The following is a 23,009-nucleotide window of genomic DNA, read 5'->3' on the forward strand; positions in this document are numbered from 1 at the left end:
CCGGCCCCTGGCGATTCTGTGCTGGATGAGGCAGACCGGCCCACCCACTGGAGCTGGTCAGGGAGCCGGCTGCCCAGAGCTAAGGGAGCACAGTCTCCGAGCTGCACAGGCGGGGTTCGGAGCCCAGCCCGCCACTCACTGCACGGGGCCTCTGCTCACCCATCGTGCTGGAGTTCACAGCAAGCCTGACTCAACATGGTACCAGGAATGATGAAAAGAGAAACTTTTTGAAAAACGAACTTTAAAAAAGCAGTAAGACTAAACATAGTACCTTTTCAGATACCTACATATGAAAAACTATGTAGTTGTCTTTTTTGATTCAAATGCAGGATTCAGGAGTGTGTGAGTGCACATGCCCTCGGTAGAAGCGAATTACGGACAATGCTCTGGTCCTTGTGTTGGTGGTGGGCTCGCAGGATTTATTACACACGCCCACACAGAAAAACAAACACACTGGGCCAGTGATCAGGTCCTGGGTTCCTGAGGTCCTCCCAAGAATTAAAAACCACAATGTGGCAGTGAGGACAGGGGGCGTGGCTCCTAGCGGCATGTCCTGCCTCCTCCCTGCCTCCCGTTCTGGAATATGACGTTTTCTCACTTGGAAAAGCAGATCTGTGCCATCCCAACAAGTTTTAAAAGAAACAAAAAAGCGCTTTTCCCTCCTGAGAAATCGGGGCTCCAGGAGCCCATCCGTCCCCACGCAGGCATGCAACAAACTTCGTGGGTGGGCCCATGTCAGGCCCGCCCTTCACTGCCACTGCCTGGAGTGAGGCCACCTGTGCCCAGCACACTGAGGCCTGTGGTTCAGCCACAGGGAACAGCTGCAGCTACAGGAGGTGTCAGGGACAGGAGCTTCGAACGCCTCTCACCATAGCTACTGTGTTAGGTTCTTCAGAGAAACAGGACCAGTATGATGCAGAGATATACAGCACGTATATTAATATACAAAGGAATTGGCTGTCACGTGAGTCCCAGGATCTGCAGGTGAGGCCGCAGCCTGGAAACGCAGGAAGAGCTGATGCCGCCATTGCAGTCTGAAGGCAGCAGAAAGCCAATGTCCCAGCTTCAAGGCCACCAGGCAGGGAGAATCTCTTCCCCGGGATGGTCAGCCTTTTGTTCTATTCAGCCCCTCAGTGGATTGGAGGAGGCCCACCTGCAATGGGCAGGACAAGCTACTTGACTCAGTCCACCAACTCAAGTGTTAATCTCGTCCGGAAACACCCTTGCTGACAAGGAAAGGGTCCTGTCTAACCACATATCTGGGCACCCCATGGCCCAGTCAAGTTAACACAGTGAAATCAACCATCACAGCTGCCAAGGGCCAAGTGAGAGCCCAGCATCCAAGTGCCTGCTGACCTGGCCCAGGAGCCTGGCTTTCACTGGCCTGTACTTGGGCGTCATGGCTCAACCCACATTCAGGGCGGTATAAGACACTGCCGGGAAGGTTCCTGGTGTCGCTGATTGAAGATGCTGGCAGTGCCATCGCCCCACCTCCTCTGTGAGTTGCCAGATTTAGCAAATAAAAATAAAAGAACTCCAGGTTAAAACTGAATTCAGGTAAATGGTGAGCAAGGCGCGAGTGGATATCCCATGTGATCGCTGCATGCCGACCCCACTCGTGGCTTCATCCTGTTTTCCTACCACTCTGTTTCCTTCCGATTCCCTCACTTCCTTCAGATTCAGAGGGATGGACAGAGACTGGGAATGGGACCAGCCTTCCTGCCCTGCCCTACTGTCTGCATGAGTCTCCCTCCAGTGGTCCTACTGTGTGTGCCAGGCCCCTGAGCCACCTCCCACCCTTGGCAGAGCCCTCTTTCCCCTCCCTCTCCCCTCTCCCCTCTCCTCCCTCTCCCCCCTCCCCTATCCTTCCTCTCCCCTCTCCCCTCTCCTCTCTCCCCTCTCCTCTCTCTCTCCTCTCCCCTCTCCTTCCTTTCTCCTCTCCCCTCTCCTCCCTCTCCCCTCTCCTCCCTCTCCCCTCTCCTCCCTCTCTCTTCTCCCCTCTCCCCTCTCCTCTGCCTGGACCAAAATGCCTTATTCCCTTGGTTCTTAGCTCTTGAATGAGACCACGTTGCTGGAGCACAATCTATCCATGCCCATTGCACAATGCTTGTGGCCCTGGTTCCCTAGGCCACTCCGGGTTACCCCTCCATGGCATCTGCATGGCCTCCAAGGTTCCTGAGGACCAGACATCTTGGGCCATGGACATGAGGAGCCTTCAGTGGATGTGCTGGCTTTGTGCCTACCCATTGGGCAAGAGGCTTCTGTTTAGGAGCCCTACACACCTCGAACCCCAGCAGACGTGCTTGATGGCCTGTGATAGGCGGCCACAAGGTACAGGTGTTCTGGACTGAGAGGCAGGACCCCACCTGCTACCTAAGGTGATTGTGTGACCTTGAGCAGTCGGCTTCACTTCCAGGCCCGTTTCCTCATCGCCAGGGCCCTGCTTGTCCATCAAACATTTCTTCCTCCACCCAAAGCCTAGTGACTCTTCTTATGGATAAAGCAGATGATCTGGCCAGTGTCAAGATTAGCAGAATGGAGAGGCTCAGCTCATAGCCATTCTGCCCCAGAATAAATATTCATCCGTTTGCTCAACAAACAGCAAAGATTTGCCCAGGGATGGAGCTGAGAACAAAATCACCCACACCCTTGAGATGCTGACAAAGTCTGACTTCAGGGATGCCAGCTGAGCGGGGATAACGCTTGGAGAGTGATTTGGTCTTCCAAGATTAGACAGCAAGCTGGTCTCTCTGGCTGAGGCCAAAAGGAGCCAGTTGAACTTGACATTGGCTGGAGTTCAACGTGTCGCCATTTTATTTGTGCTGTGCTGCAAAGGACCATCAGAGAATGAGGGCTGTGGGAAGGGAGAGGTGGAGACGGCCCGCCTGATCCGCCTCTGTCTCCTGCCTGTGCTGGGCGGGACACGGTGGACCTTGCTGGATGTGAGAGAGTGGATGCACAGTCCACCCCTCCCCCTGCTCAGGCCCAGCCTCATCTCAGTGCCACGCTTTCCCCAAGATGACAGTTTGTGACCACGTTATCCATAAGAGCAGTTTATAAGGTCTTCACGCCCTTCACAACAGCAGTGAAATTCATCCAAGTCCCAGGCTTCAAATCTAACAAATAAATCACCGAAGACTGAAACTCAGTACATGAGGAAACTGAGGCTCCAAGAGGAAGGGAAAGTGACTTTCCAGGATCACACAGGAAGGCAGAACCCTGCTCTAGCCACTGAACTCACTGAAGAAATCCATGTGGTCCTGTCATGGGACCCCTGCCCCATAAAACCACCAAGACGCCAGCTTCAACAGAGTGCGAAATGGCGCGGCTGGTGCAGGGAGGGGGCAAGCAACCCCAGGGTCTCCGAATGTGCCCAGCTGTGGGCCGCAGGGAAAGCTTTACCTCTGCAGGATCCTGACTCCACGCACCAGTAACTACTGATTGTATGGCTGTGGAAAACCAGACGTCAGTTTCAAAGGGACTCCCCCTCCAGTTTCGAGACAAGAGCAGGTGGATGGTGGAAAGATTCTATGCTGAGAACAAACATACATCAAGCCGGTTTTGGCAGAGTCTGGAATCCAAGCTGCACATGAGGCCGGCTCAGCCCCTCCGCCAAGCTCTAACATGTTGCCAGCCTCTCCCCGGGTCTCCATGCTTGACGAAGGGACAGCCCAAGCAGACAGAGGAGATGCATTCCAGGAATTTGATCTTTCAACACCCAAGGCACTGGAGCCTGGGGCAAGAAATGCTTTCCTGTGTCTTAAAGCAGCATCCATGCTCCTCAGCGCCCAGCAGGACAGCCCCAGGTCTTCTTCTGATCTCTTCTCATTCACTCTTCTACCAGCAAAAAGGCAGAGAGCACCTACTGTGTGCCAGGCCACTGCAGCCCAGAACCCTCCTGTGCTGGGGACCCCGCGCCCCCTCTCTCAGGGCACACTGCCCGTCTTGCACCTGCCTCTACCGCGTCTCATTCTCCCCCCGGACCATGAGTGTTCATGCGCAGAGACTCAGTAGGGTCCTTGGAGCTGACCAGGTTAAAATGAGGTCGCTGACACAGTGGATCACGCCTGTGATCCCAGCATTTTGGGAGGCCGAGGTGGGTGAATCAAGAGGTCAGGAGTTGGAGACCACCCTGGCCAACATGGTGAAACTCCCTATCTACTAAAAATACAAAAATTAGCTGAGCATGGTGGTGGACACCTGTGTCCCAGCTACTTGGGAGGCTGAGGCAGGAGAATTGCTTGAACCTGGGAGATGGAGGTTGCAGTGAGCCAAGATCACACCATTGCACTCCGGCCTGGGCGACAGAGCAAGACTCCATCTCAAAAAAAAAAAAAAAAAGGAAGAAAAGAAAAAAAAAGATGAAGTCATGAGGTGGGTCCTGATTGGACACTGTGTCCTTATGAAAGGGGAAGTCTGGACACAGCCTCCTGGGAGAGCACCGCATGATGATAAAGGCAGAAATCAAGCCAAGCGAAGTCACAGATCACCAGAAGCCCGGAGACAGGCCTAGGACGGAGCAGGGCAGCGCCAGCCTGCCGCAGGCTCCACTTCAGAGCTCCAGCCTTCAGAACTGCAAGATAGTGACCATCTGCTGTCACACTGCCCGGCGTTCACTGCTGTGTGATGGCAGCTGATGTGGTTGGCTGTGTCCCCACCCAAATCTCATCTTGAATTGTACTTCCCATAATCCCCATATTTCATGGGAGGGACCCAGTGGGAGGTAATTGAGTCAATTGGGGGTTTTCCCCATGCTGTTCTCGTGATAGTGACTGCATTCTCACAAGATCTGATGGTTTTATAAGGGGCTTTTCTCCCTTTGCTTGGCATTTTTCCTGCCGCCCTGTCAAGAAGGTGCCTTGCTTTCCCTTCCCCTTCTGCCATGATTGTAAGTTTCCTGAGGCCTTCCTGGCCCGAGGGAACTGTGAGTCAATGAAACGTCTTTCCTTGGCCAGGTGCAGTGGCTTGCAGCTATAATCCTAGCACTTTGGGAGGCCAAGGCGGGCAGATCATCTGAGGTCAGGAGTTCAAGATCAGCCTGGCCAACATGACGAAACCCCATCTCTACTAAAAAAAAAAAAAAAAAAATTAGCTGGGCATGGTGGTGGGTGCCTGTAATCCCAGCTACTTGGGAGGCTGAAGCAGGAGAATTGCTTGAACCCAGGAGGCAGAGGTTGTAGTGAGCTGAGATCAAGCCACCGCACTCCAGCCTGGGTGACAAAGCGAGACTCTGACTCAAAACAAACAAACAAACAAACCACCTCTTTCCTTTATCAATTACCCAGTCTCAGGTATTTCTTCATAGCAGCGTGAGCATGCGCTGATACAGCAGCCTTAGCAAGTGGATACAGATTTGGGTGGAAATTTGGTGGGAATGAGCGCTGGTTGAACGTGCATAATGAGATAAGCCAACATCTTGCCTTTGAGGTAGGCAGCTTCAGACTCAGGTGCTGCTGGTAACCGCACGTGCTGAGTATTTTTGACGCAGCAGACATCCTCTCACACTTCCAGGTCTGCTCACCTGCCCCCGCTGGGCAGGCACTAGCACCACCCTCTACTTAGATGCGAGAAGAGGGTTTGCAGCTGGGTGGCTGGCTGGGGCTGGCTGTGGGACGTGAGCCCAGGTGGCCTAACTCCAGAGCCCACATTCCTAAATGACAAGTTCTCCTACTTTGTCAGCAGGTGTGTGCTGGCCTCAGCTCTGCCTTTCACTGTCTGTGATGTTTAAACACACCTCCTCTCTGAGACTCGGTTTTCCCATCTACAAAATGGAGCTTACTGGAAGAAGTGGTAAGGGGGTGTGCCCAGGACCGAGCCTGGAGAGGTGACTTCCTTGAGGGGACAAATAGGACAAGGACATGTGTACTGCTGGTTCTCAGACAAGGTCGACTGTGCTGAGGGCCATCTGAGTCACACAGAGGGACCAGTGGGGTGGACGTGCCACCTGCACAGGTGCCATCACACTGTCACCCCTGGCAGAGGAGAGCTGGGATGTGGACACTGTCACCACCCCCTGCATCTGAAATCCAGCGAGTGACTTTGCGAGCCCAAGGGAAAGGGTCTTTCACCCATCACCATGCTCAGGAAAAGCCGGGGCTTGGGCCGTGCCCGGGACCTTGGCACGCCGGGCGCTGCAGGTCCCCAGCCCCCCATGGACTTCGCAGGGAAGAATGAGGGCCTCTCCAGCTGGTCACCTCTGGTCCCACTCACATGGCCGAAGACAGCATGGGCAGGTAGGAGTGTTGATGGAGAACAAGCTTGCATAAAGGCCTACCCTTAGACTGCCTGCCCGCCCAGCTCTCCAGCTCCCCACACACACTGGCATCTCACCGGCTCCTCACCCACCATGTTCTCATGGCCTCGGTCCCCACTGAACAGGAGCCACCTGGAGAGAGCAGGCTCCCCTTTCCCCCTTTCGCCCGGCTGTGCTTCTCCCTGTCCTGGGCAATCCGCCCCTCCACTGCTGTGGGGTGTCCTTCCCTTGCACCTCAGGGAATGCACCCCAGCCTGGAAAGGACAGAGGCCCTCCGGAGCGAGGCCAGGAGACCCACGGCGTTCGCGGCTCTCCACTCTGCGCCTGCCTGGCCTCCCAGCTTCCTCCTCCTCCATTGATGACAGGGTCCTTCCCATCACACCACGAACAGCCCCCACGCGTACCTAGCTCCCCCCACGCCTTTGCACACAGTTTCTTCTGCCAGAAATGCTCTTCCCACCCTTCCCTGCCCACGGAAGTCCAGCTCTTGGCTCAAGCATCTTCACCATACCCTACTGCTGTGAGGGCTCCCCGAGAGCCCAGGGCCCAGCCTCTGTCTCGCCTTCCTGCTCCAGACTCTGCTCTGGATGTGGAAGTCAAATGAGTTCCCTAAAATATGCCAAAGAGCTTGCATCTGTCCTGCGGGAAAACAGCCGAGGCTCCCACGCCTGCGGGAAGCCCCGTCTCCACACCCAGCTTCTGCCTCCGGTGCCTGCCAGCCGCCCCTCACACCCTCTACTTGTTCTCCCCCTTCTGTGGGGCTGGACACACCCAGGTTTACATTTCTGTTCCCTTATGACCTTGGACATGTCACCCACACCCTCTGAACTGGGCCTTTCTTTTCTTTCTTTCTTTTTTGTTTTTGAGACAGGGTCTCACTCTGTCATCCAGGCTGGAGTGCAGTGGTGTGATCAGCGCTCTCTGCACCTTGACTTCCCAGGTTCAAGCAATCTTTTCACCTTAGCCTCCTGAGTGCTGGGGCTACAGGCACACGACACCATGCCTGGCTAATATTTTGGATTTTTTATAGAGATAGGATTTCCCAATGAATTGGAACTTCCTTTTTTTGTGTGAGACAGTCTCACTCTGTCTCCCAGGCTGGAGTGCAGTGGCATGATCTCAGCTCACTGCAACCTCCGCCTCCCAAATTCAAGCAATTCTCCTGCCTCAGCCTCCTGAGTACTGGGACTACAGGCGTGCGCCAGCAAGTCCGGCTAATTTTTGTATTTTTAGTAGAGACGGGGTTTCACCATGTTGGTCAGGGTGGTCTCGAACTCCTGACCTTGTGATCCATCTGCTTCGGCCTCCCAAAGTGCTGGGATTACAGGCATGAGCCACTGTGCCCGGCCATGAATTGGGACTTTCTAAGTTTCCTTGCGGCTGCGGTTCTCATGTTGGAAGAGATGCCAAGTTGGGAACATGTGTTCACGGGGTCGCCAGGCCCCTTTGAAAAGGAGTCTCCCCCAGGCGGCCCCCCAAGAGCGTCTGCAAAGGGCTCATGTGCGACCCTGCAGTTTGATCTACATAAACCACTAACCTTTGGAGTCTTGGAGAGGATTAAAATAGGAAACCATCTCCGCCTCCCACACGGGGTAGACAGTTTTCACAGTTCACACAGCACTTTGGCTCAGAGATCCGGGGCTGCCGTTCCAGCATTTTCAGACATGACGATCAATACTTTAAAAATGGATTAAAAAGGAAAGGTGAATAGTGATGACAGCAGGATGTCTGGTTACCACGGCCTTCACCTGCCTGCCAGGATATCTCCTTTTGCTTCTGAATAAACCCAGAGTGGGACCCGCACATGCACATACACACACAGGCACACACACGCACGCACCTGCCGACATAGACGCACACGCGCAGACATTACTCACCGGCAAGTTTTCTGTGAGGCCGGCAGACCCTGTGCTCCGGGGCTTCTCACCTGCAGGGCCCCTTCTAAAGTCTGGGAGGGACAGAGGGTGGTCGACATAGAGGAACGGCCAAAGTCAAGGCTGGGAAGTTAGGAGAAGTCAAATTCAAGAGAAGACCCATGAGCCAGGGTGAGCCTTTCCGTGGCAACACCCGCCAGGGGAAGGGAGGATTCAGGTGGCTCCACATTTGGGTGCAGAGCTGGTCCTCAGAGAGACCCTTAAGGTCACCCATCCCCACCATTCTGTAGACGAGGAAGCCCAGGCCCAGCGAAGCAGCAGGCCACTGTCCTTACCTCTGCCACCTATGTCCAGGGGGCCCTTTCTTCGAGCTCCCAGCAGGTGGTGGGCAGGACATGAAGCCTTGGCCTTGAGTTCACGCAGAGCAATGAGCTCCGGGAAGTGGCATTAGTTCACTGGATAGACGTCAATTGAGCTCCTCTGTGCCAGAACCCTAGCTAGACCCTTGGGGGTCACAAGATGCAATCTCTGTCCCTGGGGAGCTCCAGGTCTGGGGCAGGCTACCCCTGCGGTGCTGAGCAGACAGCAGGGCAGGAGGCCATTCAGGAAGGGATGCCAGAGGTGAGGGGCGAGAGCTTCCAGGATCCACAAGTGGCTTGGCAAGGGCTAGAGCACCGGGGGCGGGGGAGCCAGCCGCGCGGCACCCACTGAGCTTGCCTGAGAGCCGGGGTGGGCTCCTGGCAGCAGAGCCGCCTCTCCTGGAGCTCCTGGCTCTGAGAACCCAGACAAGGAACCTTCCCTCAGTTCCTATCTAACAGTTTGCTTTCTGGGCAACCTTTCCCATCTCCGAGTTACATGCTCGGAGGAGACTTCAGAGTGTCGCGCTGACATTTCAACTTCTCCAAGCTGCTTGTCACCTTCATGTTTTATTTCTACACAGCATGTAAGAGGGCGGTATCTGGCCAGCGTGGAGCCCAGTGAACGGGTCTGGCCTTTTCCTATGGAACATTTGAAAGGTTCTTGGCAGGATCCTGAATACCTATCGGAGGGGGCTGCCGAGCCCACTGGAAAAGCTCCAGGAAGAGGGAAGAGAGTTCCAGAAACCAAGGAGATTTTCTGAGCCTCCAATCTAAGGAAAACACCTGCTGGTTGTATTCCACCGACCAGGGGTTATGAGAAGGCAGGCTTTTAAACCTGCGACCTGCCATCAGACGCTGCGTGGCTTTGGGGAAAGCGACACGACCTGGAGCCAGAGGAACTGCGTACCAGCTCCAGCTCCCAGCTCTCTCTCCTCTGGCTGTGTGAGGCTGATCTGCTTGCTGACCATGTCTGAGCTCGAATCTTGTTCTCTACATAAGTGGAATAATAATAAATATCTCATGGGATCCCTGGCCTTCGTAAAATGTCCATGCTTTTTAAAATTTAAAAACACCATCTGTACAGGAGGGATTATTGCTGTCACTAGTCACAGATAGGATGAAAGGAAGATCCTGAATCCCTGAATCACCAGCTGGAGCAGAACTGCCCACTACACTCAACAGTTCCCTCAGGACCAACGCAGGAAAGAGCCACTCTGCCGTCTTCATTAAGCCACTGCATTTGGGGAGCATCTTTTAAGCAAAGCTCAGCCTTCCCAGCACTCACACACCTTTGTTATTTACCACCCCAGGGCAGTGCTGCAGCCCGGAGAGCACCATTGTGTGGGTGATGCAGATGACAATGGCAAGTTGGCTGTGCAGCGCACAGGCAGCTAGTAACCTCCGGAGGAAGATTCGGGAGGAGTGTAAAGACTCTCAATTTCAGCCGGGCGCGGTGGCTCAAGCCTGTAATCCCAGCACTTTGGGAGGCCGAGGCGGGTGGATCACAAGGTCGAGAGTTCGAGACCATCCTGGTCGACATGGTGAAACCCCGTCTTTACTAAAAATACAAAAAATCAGCTGGGCATGGTGGCGCGTGCCTGTAATCCCAGCTACTCAGGAGGCTGAGGCAGGAGAATTGCCTGAACCCAGGAGGCGGAGGTTGCGGTGAGCCGAGATCGCGCCATTGCACTCCAGCCTGGGCAACAAGAGCGAAACTCCGTCTCAAAAAAAAAAAAAAAAAACTCTCAAGTTCAGCTGCAGAGGGAGAAGGATGGGGGTTCCTGGGAGGATCACATGGGGTCAAGCAAGGGTTTTCAGAAAGTTCTTACATTTATTACAATATTAGTGGGAAGCCTAGCACGGTAGATCTCACCTGTAATCCCAGTACTTTGGGAGGCAGAGACAAGAGGACTGCTTGAGACCTGGAGTTTGTGATCAACCTGGGCAACATAGTGAAACCCTGTCTCTACAAAGAATAAAAAGTTAACAATTCGCTGGGCCTGGTGGTGGGTGCCCGGGGAGGCTGGGATGGGAGGATCTCCTGAGCCCAGGAGGTCGAGGCTGCAGTGAGCTGTGACTGCGCCACTGCACTCCAACCTGGGCAACAGAGTGAACCCCTGTCTCAAGAAATAAATAAAAATAAATAGGAGTAGGAAGGAGCCAGATGTTGAGGTGAGGAGATGAACATGTAGGAGGGGAGGCCTTCATTAAATGTAAGGTCCCTGGGAAGAGGGGGAGACAGGGCTGAGTGTGTAGATGGAGGGATTGACCATTTGTAGGAGAGTGGGCCCCTCTCAAGTCACTGCTGTGAATATTTAATCATATAAACTATGTCAAGTACTTAGCACAACAGCCAGCACTTAGGAAAAAAGTACCCCATGCTAAATGATATCATTTGAGCCTGGGAATAACTGCTCATTTTGATCAAATGCCTTTAGGCATCTATTGAGATAATCATATATTTTTTTATGTAATTTATTGATGTGATTTTTTATACTAATAGATTTTCTTTAACATTAAACCACTCTTACATTCCTGGAACAAAGTCTACTGGACTCCGATGAACAATTAACATGCTATTGAATTTGACTGGCAAGTATGTTATTTAGAAATTTTACATCTGTGTTCACAGGTGAGATGGGTCCATCATTTTATTCAAGGGTTGGCATTGGTTGATTTTTGGTGATGAGCTTATTTTAACTTTGCAAGATTATTTGGGTTATTGATCTTTTCTATGCTTTGGAAGAGTTATTTATATTTATATATACATATATACACACACAGCTACATATAGATATATACACCCTGTTCATTGAATATTCTAAATAACTTATATTTTAAACTACCTGAAAGTCAGAGGAGAGGAAAAAAAGTACTGCTTGGCTTGCAACCTTCTTTTGAAAATATTTTCATGAAAATTTTCTTGAGTTATATGATTAGGAAAGTTTTTTGTATCTTTGTAAGTTTTTGTTGCTGTTGATGTTGTTTGTTTTGTTTTGTTTTGTTTTGAGACAGCGTCTGACTCTGTTGCCCAGGCTGGAGTGCAACCTCCACCTCCTGGGTCCAAGTGATTCTCCTGCCTCAACTTCCCGAGTAGCTAGGACTGCAGACACCCACCACCACACCTATCTAATTTTTGTATTTTTAGTAGAGATGGGATTTCGCCATGTTGGGCAGGCTGGTATCAAACTTCTGACCCTAGGTGATCCATCCACCTTGGCCTCTCAAAGTGCTGGGATTATAGGTGAGAGCACCGCACCCTGCCATTCTCAAGATTTTTGATAATTTAGAGTGTTCCAGAGAATTGCCTGTTTTCATTGAAATTTTCAAAGTATTCATGCAATTATTACATATATGCTATTCTTTGTGTAAATCAACTCTGCAATTATATTTCTTTTGTTGTTACTTATATTTTGTAACTTTTTATTTAACTAGAGCTACCAGCTTATCGAAATTCCTTCATTTTTCAAATTAGCTCACACTTATCCATCAACTCTGTTTTCTGCGACACTGAGCTTGGCTTTATCTTTTTAAATTTCATTGGGATTGCTTTTCCCTCCTTTTCTAATTTATTGAGTTGAACGTTTAAATAATACACGTTTTAGCTTTCTTTTTGGTAAACAATGCATTAAATACTATGAATCTGTCTTGAGGAATGGCTTTATCCTTATAGGGTGCAGTGTTTTTATTTTCGTTACTTTCAAATATTCTGTTGACTGTATTTTGTTCCTCTGGGTTTCAATAGTTAAGAAAACTTTTTTAGAAATTGCAGTTACTTATGGTTTAATTTTGTTTTGATCAGAAAATGTGATGCATATAATGTATGGTTTTTGGAACACAATAGGAGGTTCAGGATCAATTTGTCCTCGGTTCTGGTCAGTGTCCCTTGGATGCTTGAAAAGGTGAAAATGAGGTGTATTATTGACTTCTGTGTGCAGAGAAGACACGTTGTTGATTACACTTTGTTGAAATCCCCATTACCTTATTTTTTTCGCAGTTGATTTATCTTTGCTTAAAAATGATGTGTCCAAGCTCTCCCTACAGTGAGTTTCTGTCACTCACTCCAAAGATTTCTAATGATTTTGCCTTACAAAGCTTGAGGTTATGTATTATACCCACATGGTAGATTAAAATTCTGTGTCATTTACATGACCTTTTTGCCTTGTGGTTGGGATATACTTCATCTGTTAGTAACATTGAAAATCTTGGGGTTTTTTCTTTAAATTTGGATTAGTCTGACATATATTTTTCTTGTGTGGAGGCAGGGTGCGCGCGCGTGTGTGTGTGTGTTTGCCTGAATGTGTGTGCACACGTGTGTGTGTGTGTTGTTTTTAGATATACATGCCTGAGCCCATGGCTTCCACAGGGACGGAAACATGAGGACTGCAATGAAGTCTTTGTACTTCATGTGCTGTTTCCTCTTCCCAGAATGTTGTTAACTTCCATGATGGTCTTCTCCCCATCACCTTCTCTCATCACCTACTCTCTATCTCCAGAGAGTATTACTCCATCTCAGTTCAGTGTTATTTCTATACTTGATCAAAGATCACCTCCTCCAAGAAGTCCTCCGACTTGCTCCTTCCTCTGAACCCAGCAATTTCTCTATCCTTCTGTGAAACACAAGCTACTTTGTAGGATAATGATTTTTATATATCTGCTTTCTATGATCAATATATTTTCCAAATTCAAAGTTAGTGTGTGGGATCTGTCCAGAACAAGTGTGCTTTGCGAGGGGAAAAACCAACTTGATGAGCTTGGAACTTTTCTGGAAAGTCTTAGATATTTGGTTGCTAGATGATTCTTCCTCCACTGAGAGAAAGCAAAACAAAATAGAGCGGGGCAGCCCAGCTGAACTGTTTACTACCTGGGCAAGCACCACCTCCTGAGCCTCAAATTTCCCATCTGTGGAATTAGGATAACAACGTTGTCTTCGGCAGTACTTGGTAGGAGAAGGAGAGGCAGGGGTTAATGTGGTCACAATGAATAAGAATGGGCTTTGAAAGTCACAAGCTCTGTTGGCACTAGATAATCAATCCCTTGTAAGTAGGTTTCGTGAGTGTCTCCTCTTTGTGTACCCGCAGGCCCCGATGTCCCTGTCATGGGACTTGGAAGACCCCTCTCTCTAGCCTAGCATTTCTGTTGTACCACATAACTCTTTTTCCCTCTTATGGAAAACAGATGGATTAACAGATTGTCACTATTGTCTCTTGTTCTTAAGCAAGGTACACAAGGATCTGCGCGTCCCCTACAGAAGACAGGCTCCATGGCTGCCACAGGGACGGCAACATATGAGGTCTGCAAATACCCTCAGACTTCCTCTCTGTTTAGAAATCAAGCTTGCCTGGTGTATCAGTTAGGATCATGTTCAACCACATGTGACTGAAACCCCAAAATAACAGTGACTCAAACACAAGAAAAAAAATTTTTTTTTTCACATTAAAGAGATTCAGAAGTATGAAATGCAGGCCTGATACGAGAGATGCATGCCCTTCAGGAACCTGGTCTCTTTCTAGCTTGTTGCTCCACCATCACCAAGGACTGCCCCTCATGATCTAAGATGGCTGCTAGAGTTCCAGCCATCACATCTACATTCCAGGTAGCAGGACAGAGGAAGGATTGAAGAAGGGCAAGCTCCTCCTTTTCAGAGATAACTTCCTGGAAGTCCCACAGGACACTTCTGCTTACACTTCCTTGGGCAGAAGTTATTTACTTAGCTGCAAGGAAAGCTAGGACATGTATTCCTTCCTTTGACAGTTAAAGTGAGAGCAAAATCAAGGTGCTGAGATGGCCATCTAAGATCAGCTGGCAGGAGAAGATTCCAGGGACTTCCTAGGGGGAAAAGCATCATAGAGCAAGAGATCTTGCCAGGTTAATCTTGACAGGTTTCTTGAGGCTGGGTTTGTTTCTGGAATAGTCTGATTCAGCCACCCTGGCACAAAAGACGATAATCTAAAAAGCTGTAACGAGGGTTCCAAGCCAATCCTGCTGTGTAGGACCATCCTTCTCTAGTAACTGTTTTGAAGACCTCCAGCTTCAAGGGGGAGTGTCTGAGTTACGTTTAGTGGGAACACGGGGTCCAGTGCCTGGGCTCCATCCACATCCAGTTCTTGGATGGTACCCAGAGATGAGGGGCCCTGAGTCTGATTAGTTTAAACACTAAAGGAGACGTGTGTTCATTCTGTATCCTGAGCTGCTGGAAGAGAAAGCATCAGCTGTCTAAGGAAGTACTGAACTTGGTATAAATGTTCCTAGGACCTGAGTTCCTTGTTTTCCAGGGAATCTTCAGCAAAGAGCGTGATGGGGGCAAACTGGGACCCACTCGCATATGTGAATCCTTCACACCAGCGTGATGCTCACCCTAGATGTGAAAACATCCAGGACCCTGCACTACCAAACCTGGGTGGGCACTAAAAGATCACGCATGTGCACATATGCACGCGCGCACACACGCGCGCACACACACGCACACACATACACACAGAGATGAAGAATGAGGCCAGAGAGGGAAGGACCCAGCCAAGGTGGCACAGCAATGGAATTCATCATTAGGAACCCTAGCGGGAGACGACAGTGAGAGTGTCTCAGAGCTACAAACGTGGGAGATGAACTCCGTGGCCATTCGACCAGGAAGATGGTGGGAGATGATTCTTCTCAAAGACAGATAAAGCCAGTCCCCAAGAAAGCAGTGCCCATCAAGGATATGCCTGATGACTGTCACTCCAAGAGGCTTGCTCCAACCCCTGGAGGCAGCTCCTAATTCAGCAAACGAGGAAAATGGCAGAAAAGCAAAGCAGCCACCAGAGTAGAAGGCATGAGGAGGTGGGACCGGGTGGTCCCATGACTGACGGGCAAATCGATTTATCCTGGGGGAAAAGGTGCAAACCAAGTGTCCCATAGCCCTCCGTTTCTGTCTGAGGGACCAGAGATGGAGCTGGCCTTGCAGATGGGTGGAAGAAACAGGGACTGGCACCCAAGGACCAGACCCTAGAAACCCGAGGAATCTTGGGCAGGTCATGGATTGTCCCTTCAAGTCTGGGCCCCCATCTGTGACATGAATCTTCTGGACCAGCTGATCTCAAAGTGCCATCCAGCTCTGAGTGTCGTCCCCTCTGCAGAGAGGCCAGCGGGGATGAGTACAAGCCAAACGGGGAAAGAAGCACCGGACCAGAGAAGGACGAGGACAAAAGCACCCAGGACGTCTGCGTGTCTGAACCTCAGGTGCCACCTCTAACGAGCCGCGTCTTCTCTCATGCCTCTGCTTCCTCATCAGCAAGATGAAAAGGAAAATCCCTGCCCTGTTTACCTCACAGAATTACATTAGGATCTGAGCATGATGCTTTGCCAACTGTCAGACACTACGCACCACGCACAGGTGGGCTTTTTAAAAAATTGCCCTTTTAGTGAATTGGAGAGAGAATCAAGAGATGCAGACTCCAGTCTCGTGATCTTGGAGGAGCCACTTTTCTCTGGCCTCAGTGTCTCCTTGTTCCCATGGGAGGCTGGACCCCCGGATAACCCCAAAGACTCCGTGAAGCTCATGTGTTGTCATTTCCATGAACCGGATAGGCTCTCACCTGAGCGCAGATGCTCTAGAAGGCTGATAGAGGTGCTGGAGTCCCGAGTCCTCCAGCCACAGACCCTGCACTGGCCATGGGGAGGCGCTGATGCTTCCAGCTCTTTCTCAGACTCTGCAGTGGTAATGGGGGAGATAGGAGAGGGTTTGCTGTGTCGTAGCGTTTAGGATTGCCCACTAAGCTATTGCATTTGTGTTTTATTCGACTCTAAGCACCATGTGATGAATAAATGTTCCCAGAGGAGACATCTGTCTTACTCATTCTGGCTGTAGCTCATGTACGTGTCCATCTTGGCCCGCTTGAATTGTAAATCATTTTAGGTAGGTGGGAAAAGTGGATCCTAAGCCATCTGTCCCTTTTAACTCCAGCACCCTTTTCAATCATTGCAGTTTTAATTTTTATGTTTAAATTTAATTTATTTAACTGACAACAATTGTCCATACTCATGGGTACATGGGGATGTTTTGATACATATGATATGGAGTGATCAGGTCAGGAAAATTAGCACAGACATCTTCCCAAATGTTTATCATTTTATTGTGTTGGTAACATTCAATATCCTCCTTCTTCCTATTTGAAACTACGTAACGTATTACTAGGGTTTTGTGTTTTTGTTTTGTTTTGTTTTATTGTGTTGTATTGTTTTTGGTTTGGAATAAGATCTCACTCTATCACCCAGACTGGAGTGCAGTGGCATGATCATGGCTCATGGCAGCCTCAACCTCCTGGGCTCCAGCGATCCTCCCACCTCAGCCTCCTGAGTAGGTGGGGCTACAGGCACAAGCCACCATGCCTGGCTAATTTTGGTATTTTTGTAGAGATGGGGTTTCACCATGTTGCCCAGGCTGGTCTCAAACTCCTGGGCTTAAGAGATCTGCCCACCTCAGCCTCCCAAAGTGCTGGCGTGACAGGTGTGAGCCACCACACCTGGCCAAAGTATGATGGTTAACTCTGGTCATCCCACAGTGCTATAGGGTGCTAGAACTTATTCCTCCTAGTAGTTGTGATGTTGTGTCCTTTAACAAATCTCCCCCATCCCTCCCTTTCCCCAAACCATTGAATTCTTTTAACCCATGAGGACTATCCTCTAGGGAGATGATACAAAATAAGGCTTCGTAGAATACTGCGAAATGTTGGCAAGGTTTCATAACCTTGGCCATTGTCCTACGGAATGTGCTGGGAGCTCCACACAACGTCCTGAGTGACACCGATGGCGTTCCAGGAAGGCTCGTGAGGGAATCGCTGACATTTCACAAGTTGGGGAAGAGCTCCCACGAGATCTCAGATGGGAATTGGATGGAGAAGCCAAGAAGAGTCCGACTTGTGAATAAGGTGGATGCAGAGGGCAGCCAGGGTGGGCTCCACGTTGGCCAGGCCCAGAACCCGACACCCAGAAAAAGCTCAGTTGAGCTGTAGGTGCAGACACCAGAGTCAGGTCTAAGCGGAGAGGGAGGGACCAGAGCATTCTAGAAGACAGTGAAGGAAGGGGCTCTGCCAGGCCAGGGGAGAGGCTGGTGAAGAAGAGCCAGGAAGTGCTTGTCCCCAAAGACAATCAAAGATCCCTGGGGACTTCGGTCCTATGGAATGTGATGGACTCATCACATCAGTTACTCATCAACAGCATGCCAGTCAACCACCTGGGCAGTGCCCATGAACCCTTCTCTTGTGCCCGACACCATGCCCAGTGCTTTGTGCAGGTGAGTTCGTGAAGGAGACCCATAATTGCTGGAGTTATAACTGCACACTTGGATCTGGACAGCTCGCTACATAAAGGAAAACGAGGATGATTACCTTCCTGCCACATCCACCTCCTCATGCCACTCGTCATTCTTATTTGTTCAACCCCCAACCCCACCACAAGTCACAGGCCAGTCACCCCCTCCTCCCACCTCTTCCCACCTCAGAAGCCCGGCTCTGCGCAGAGGACTCACGGCCAGATGGCAGGACCAAGACCCTCATGGAGGAGAGAGTGGGGCCAGGACGTCACTCCAAATTCCAAGGGGCTGGATGGATTCCATTTCAACCATGTTTCAGCCTCGCAAATACATGCTTCCGACTTTCATCAGCCTGGCCACGCCATCTATAGCAGCACCCACTAATTATATGTGTCTTTGCTTAAAAATCCTAGAAAGCAAGTCAAATACTCTCCTTAAATTTTACTGTGTTTAGTAGACTTTTTTTCCCCAAAGCAGGAGGTTCCTGGTGGTGGTGGTGCTGGTGGTGGAAATGGATTAAGCCAAAAGGGAACCACTGACCCTTATCCTTGACCCTACCAGATCCTGAGAACCGGAGAGCAGGGGCAGTCCCTGCTTCCTCACTGGGCTCCAAGATGACCCGCACAAGACCTCCAAGGCTGTTGCAAGTGTCACAGATACATTCACGCAACGAGCGAATGTGGGCCCCAGGTTGCAATTTCTTGCTCCTAACTCCTAACAGAGTCGCCTGCGGTATACAGGCACGCATATAGCACACACGCCCTCCAGCGCACAGATCTTCTGGACTTCCCCAGAAGGGTCTTACATCGGCTTTACGCACAAAAACAACCGCTGTGGGCAGCCATGGGTGTCCCCACCTTCCCCTCCTTGCTTTGGGACCCTCCACCCATCTGCCTGGCATCACCCTTCCCCAAGAGAGGCACCACAGGGTGCTGGCTGCCCCACAGTTTCTACAGGCCACCGCCGCATCCCTGGCCAGCACTGCCTGCTGGCTTCGAGGGCCGGGAGCTGCAACGTCCTCACGGCTTCTCAGAAAGTTTTGGATGACGGTGAGAAGAGGCTGTTCCACTTTCCTGTGACCTCTTCCACCAAGAAACAGGGTGCTTGAAGACCCAGCCCGCACCTGGATGGTCGGACTCTCTGAGCTTGCTAAGTCTGAGTGAACGAGGCTCACATTCCTACTCAGGTACTCATCAGCAATGTGCCAGTCAAAACAACCGCCCGAGCGGTGCCCGCAAACCCTTCTCTTGTGACCGACACCGTGCTTGGTGCTTTGAGCAGATGAGTGAGTGAATGCGACCCACAACTGCTAGAGTTCAGTCAGGAGAGGAATAAAACGCAGCCGCCGGGAATTCAGAAGAAGGCATTCGTGTAAAGCAGCGGTTGTTAAGCTTTTTCTGCAAACACAGAGTTCATATTTTCTGCGGGCCCCACGTTCTGTCCCAGATACTCAGCTCTGCCGCAGCAATGTGATGGTGGCTGTTGACAATAGGCAGCTCAATAGATGCCTGTTCCCATAAAACTTGATTTGGTATTTTTTTCATTTTTAATTTTTACTTATTTATTTATTTTTTGAGACAAAGTCTCTGTCACGCAGGCTGGAGTGCAGTGGCTAATCTCAGCTCACTGCAGCCTCCGCCTCCCAGGATCAAGCGATTCTCCTGCCTCAACCTCCCGAGTGGCTGGGACTACAGGCACATGCCACCACACTCAGCTAATTTTTTGTGTTTTTAGTAGCAATGGGGTTTCACTATGTTGGTCAGGCTGGTCTTGAACTCCTGACCTCAAATGATCCACCCACCTCAGCTTCCCAAAGTGCTGAGAGTACAGGCATGAGCCACCACACTCAGGCTTATTCTTTATTTTTTTAGAGATAGAGTCTCTGTCTGTCACCCAGACTGGAGTACAGTGGCATGATCATGGCTCACTGCAGCCTCTAACTCCTGGGTTCAAGCAGTCCTCTCACACTGGCCTCCCAAAGTGCTGGGATTGCAGGCATGAGCCACTGCACTCAGCCTCAATACAACTTGATCTGTGAAAATAGGTGGGAGGCCAGATTTGGCCCATTGGGTTTTGGTTTGCTGACCCTCAGTTTAGGGTAACGTTAGCTGCTGCTATAAACACAGATGAAAATGTACAGCTGGAAGTCTACTTCTCGCTTGTGACGAGCCCCAGACGGGCATTCCTGGGCAGCGGGCAGCACTCCTCTAAGTGTTGATTCAGACACAAGAGTCCCACTAGCCTTTGGCTTCAGCGTCTTCTCCAGGGAGGTTGCTGCAGCTGCTGTGTGTGGCAGTGTCAGGCCCTAAAAGGGTAAGGGACAGGCTGGAAGGCCCGGCCCTTCAGCCCTTGCCTGGACGTGATGCCACTGCTCCCTGCAGAACCCAGGTGGATTGCTGGTCACCAGGCTCCTCTGGACACAGAGAGCGAGCTGGGAAAATCTCTTCTCAGCCACAACCCTGTGCAGAAGCAGGAGGGCATGAGCTCTGGCACACACCCAGCTCTCTCTGCTGCAGACAGCAGGTAGGTAACTTACTAGAAGCATCTGCAAGGCACAGGAGACATCCTGATGAAGTCCGGAAAGGACTGAGGTTTGGAAAGAGGGCGCCACTGAAGTCTCAGGCAGCAGAGAGCAGAGAGGGAATTCCCAATCTAGAGCCAGGAGGAGGGAAAGCTTTGTGCCGAAGGCAAGGGAACAGGCAGGGGCCCAGGCTCCATCTTTAAGACAAAGAAAAGCCATAGGGAGAAGAATTACGAGATTCGTATCATAGAAAAATGCTTCCTGTGGCCGCGCGGGGGAGAGCTTAGGGAAGAACAAGATTGACGGCAGGGGAATAAGAGTCCTTCCAACAGTCTTCCCAAGCGCTAGCAGGGGCATGGAAACGAGAGAGAGGCTTCTAGAAGGTTTCAGGAAGCAAGTCCATGAATCTAACAGGGGTTGCAGGCACACAGTTTTCTTGGTTGGGTGGTGTGACCTTCACAGAGATCAGAAAGCAGAGAGCAGCAGGTGTGGGGAGTGGGGATGTGTTTTTTTGGACATGCTGAATCGCAGGTGTCTAAGGAGTCTGAGGTTTTTGGACGTGCCAAATGGAAGGTGTCGATCGGACATCCAGGTGACAGGAGAAAGCTGAGAAACCACATGCCCACTGGCACAAGGCTGCCCCACCTGAGATCCCAGAAGCCATTCTGCAGACCGGGCCAGCAGGGTGTGCACCCCCCAGCCAGCATTTGCTCTGTGGAGCCTACGCGGTGCAGAGGGCATGTCACAATTTACACGGGAGAATATTGATTTCAAACAGGTGGAAACTGCGAGCCAGCGAGGGTAGACAAGAAAGAGACCTTGACGCCCATTCATCAGGGGCTCAGATCAAGGAGACCAGATGTTGCTGCACCAAAAAATGCAAGGAATTCCATAATTCATCCTGCAGACCAGAAGAGCCTGTGAAGGCTGACGCAGGAGGCCGGCAGTCCCCCGTCGGACAGGAACTCTCAGGCAGCGGGGGAAGCTGAAGGGGGCTGCCCCTTACCAACTGATGGCAGGCAGTGTCAGACGCACGCCTCCACAACGCCTGCTCTGAGGGCAGGAAACGGCCGTGGAAAAGCGGCAACATCTGGATGCAAATGGCCCAAAGATGGGCTTCTGGAGGGATCCTGGTGACCCGGACATTCTGAATAACCCCTCTCTGTGGTGCTTGGGACCCGAAACCCGCAGCTCAGGACGGGCAAGTGCGAGTACTGTTGCCCGGCCCTCCCAGGGGCCAGGTCTCCTGGGGGCCCCCATCTCCACCTTCCTCCCCATACCCAGGCATGCAGCCTGCTCCCATCAGGGGGGAGGCGCGGAGAAGTAGGAAAGTGCCCAGCCCCCACACTGGGAGGCAGTGGGACCCATTTCAGCACCAGCTTTAAAGTTACAATGGGGAACTAAGCAAGTAATTATTGTAACACGTTTAAGGAATGAATGTCTGATCAATTAAAATCTAGGTGGGACCCCAAAGCCCGAGCTGTCCCTGTGAAGCTGGACTGGAGCCCACGATGGGAATGGAAGAAGAGCCTGGCTGTTCACGCAAGAACATACAACTGGAGTTACGACATTTGCCGTCAGACTCATGCAGTCTCCCGTCCTACGGAGCCCGTCCGGCTTGTTGGGCCCGGGTTTCAATTTGCCTGTGACACCATAAGGAGAGACCAAGGGCTGTGAATGGGAATCCCAACTGGTCAAACTGCTCCTCAAAAGGGACTTCATTAAAAGTCATCAGCATAACACGGCCCCTCCCATCCCCAGGCAGCCACGGCCAATGCTCTGGAGAGGCTGTCGGCCACTCAAGTGTTCCACGCGGAGGGGGTCTGAGACACACTCCCTAAAGCAGGAGACAGCGGCAGAGGTGGGGTCGGCACTCGAGCCCCCCAAAGCAACAACACAGAGCCAGCAGGTCAGGAAGAGGGCGTGTGGGTGACCGTCTATAGGGTCCAGGAGAAGGTATGTGAGTGGCTGTCTATAGGCCAGACATGGCCTCTCTGCTGCTGGCTGAAGCCCCTGGAGGGAAGAGCCTCTGCCTACCCCCATGCCTGGCAGGCAGCAGGTGCCCACAAGCCTCTGTGGAGGGGATGCAGGTGGAAGGGTTGAAGACTGTGACAGGAGCAGGGGAAGCAAGAAGAGCCCCAGTGGCAAGGCCAAGGAAGGAGCCAATTCCAGGCAGGGAGGCCCAGCCCTCTGGAGCAGGAGAGGTCCCAGGTGTCGTATGCCTTGGGGTGTCGTATGCCTTGGTGTTCGTTTGAGAGGAGAGCCCCAACCCAGTTCTGAGGGGCCCTGGTCCTGCTCGTCTCACACCGAGACCGGAGCTTCTCCCGGTTCCCACAGCCCCTGTGCACCGTCTCCCACAACCTGACTTCACCGTACCACGTTCTGGTCCATTTTCTGACTCCCTCTCCAGGCTGGGGCTTCCCTGGACACGAGGGCTGTGCCCTCCAGCCTTGCATAGGGCTGGTCACGCTGGGGCTCGTGCAGAGTGAACAAGAGAAGGAATGGACTGGCCGTGCAGATCTTCGTAAGATGTGGGGGTGGAATTGGACTGGATGGAAGAGGAAGAGGCGGAAGGAGGTGAGGCCCCCTCCTCCTCTGCCCCCCACGGACCCCTCATCCTGAGTGGCTGGGCCCCAGCAAGTGAGCGGCAGACCAGCAGCACCCTGACTGCTGGGAGCAGTGACTCAGCTGCCATCTGTTACTTAATGAGAAG

The sequence above is a fragment of the Saimiri boliviensis genome, chromosome 2 (genome assembly GCF_048565385.1).
Source record: "Saimiri boliviensis isolate mSaiBol1 chromosome 2, mSaiBol1.pri, whole genome shotgun sequence".
Classification (NCBI taxonomy): Eukaryota; Metazoa; Chordata; class Mammalia; order Primates; family Cebidae; genus Saimiri; species Saimiri boliviensis.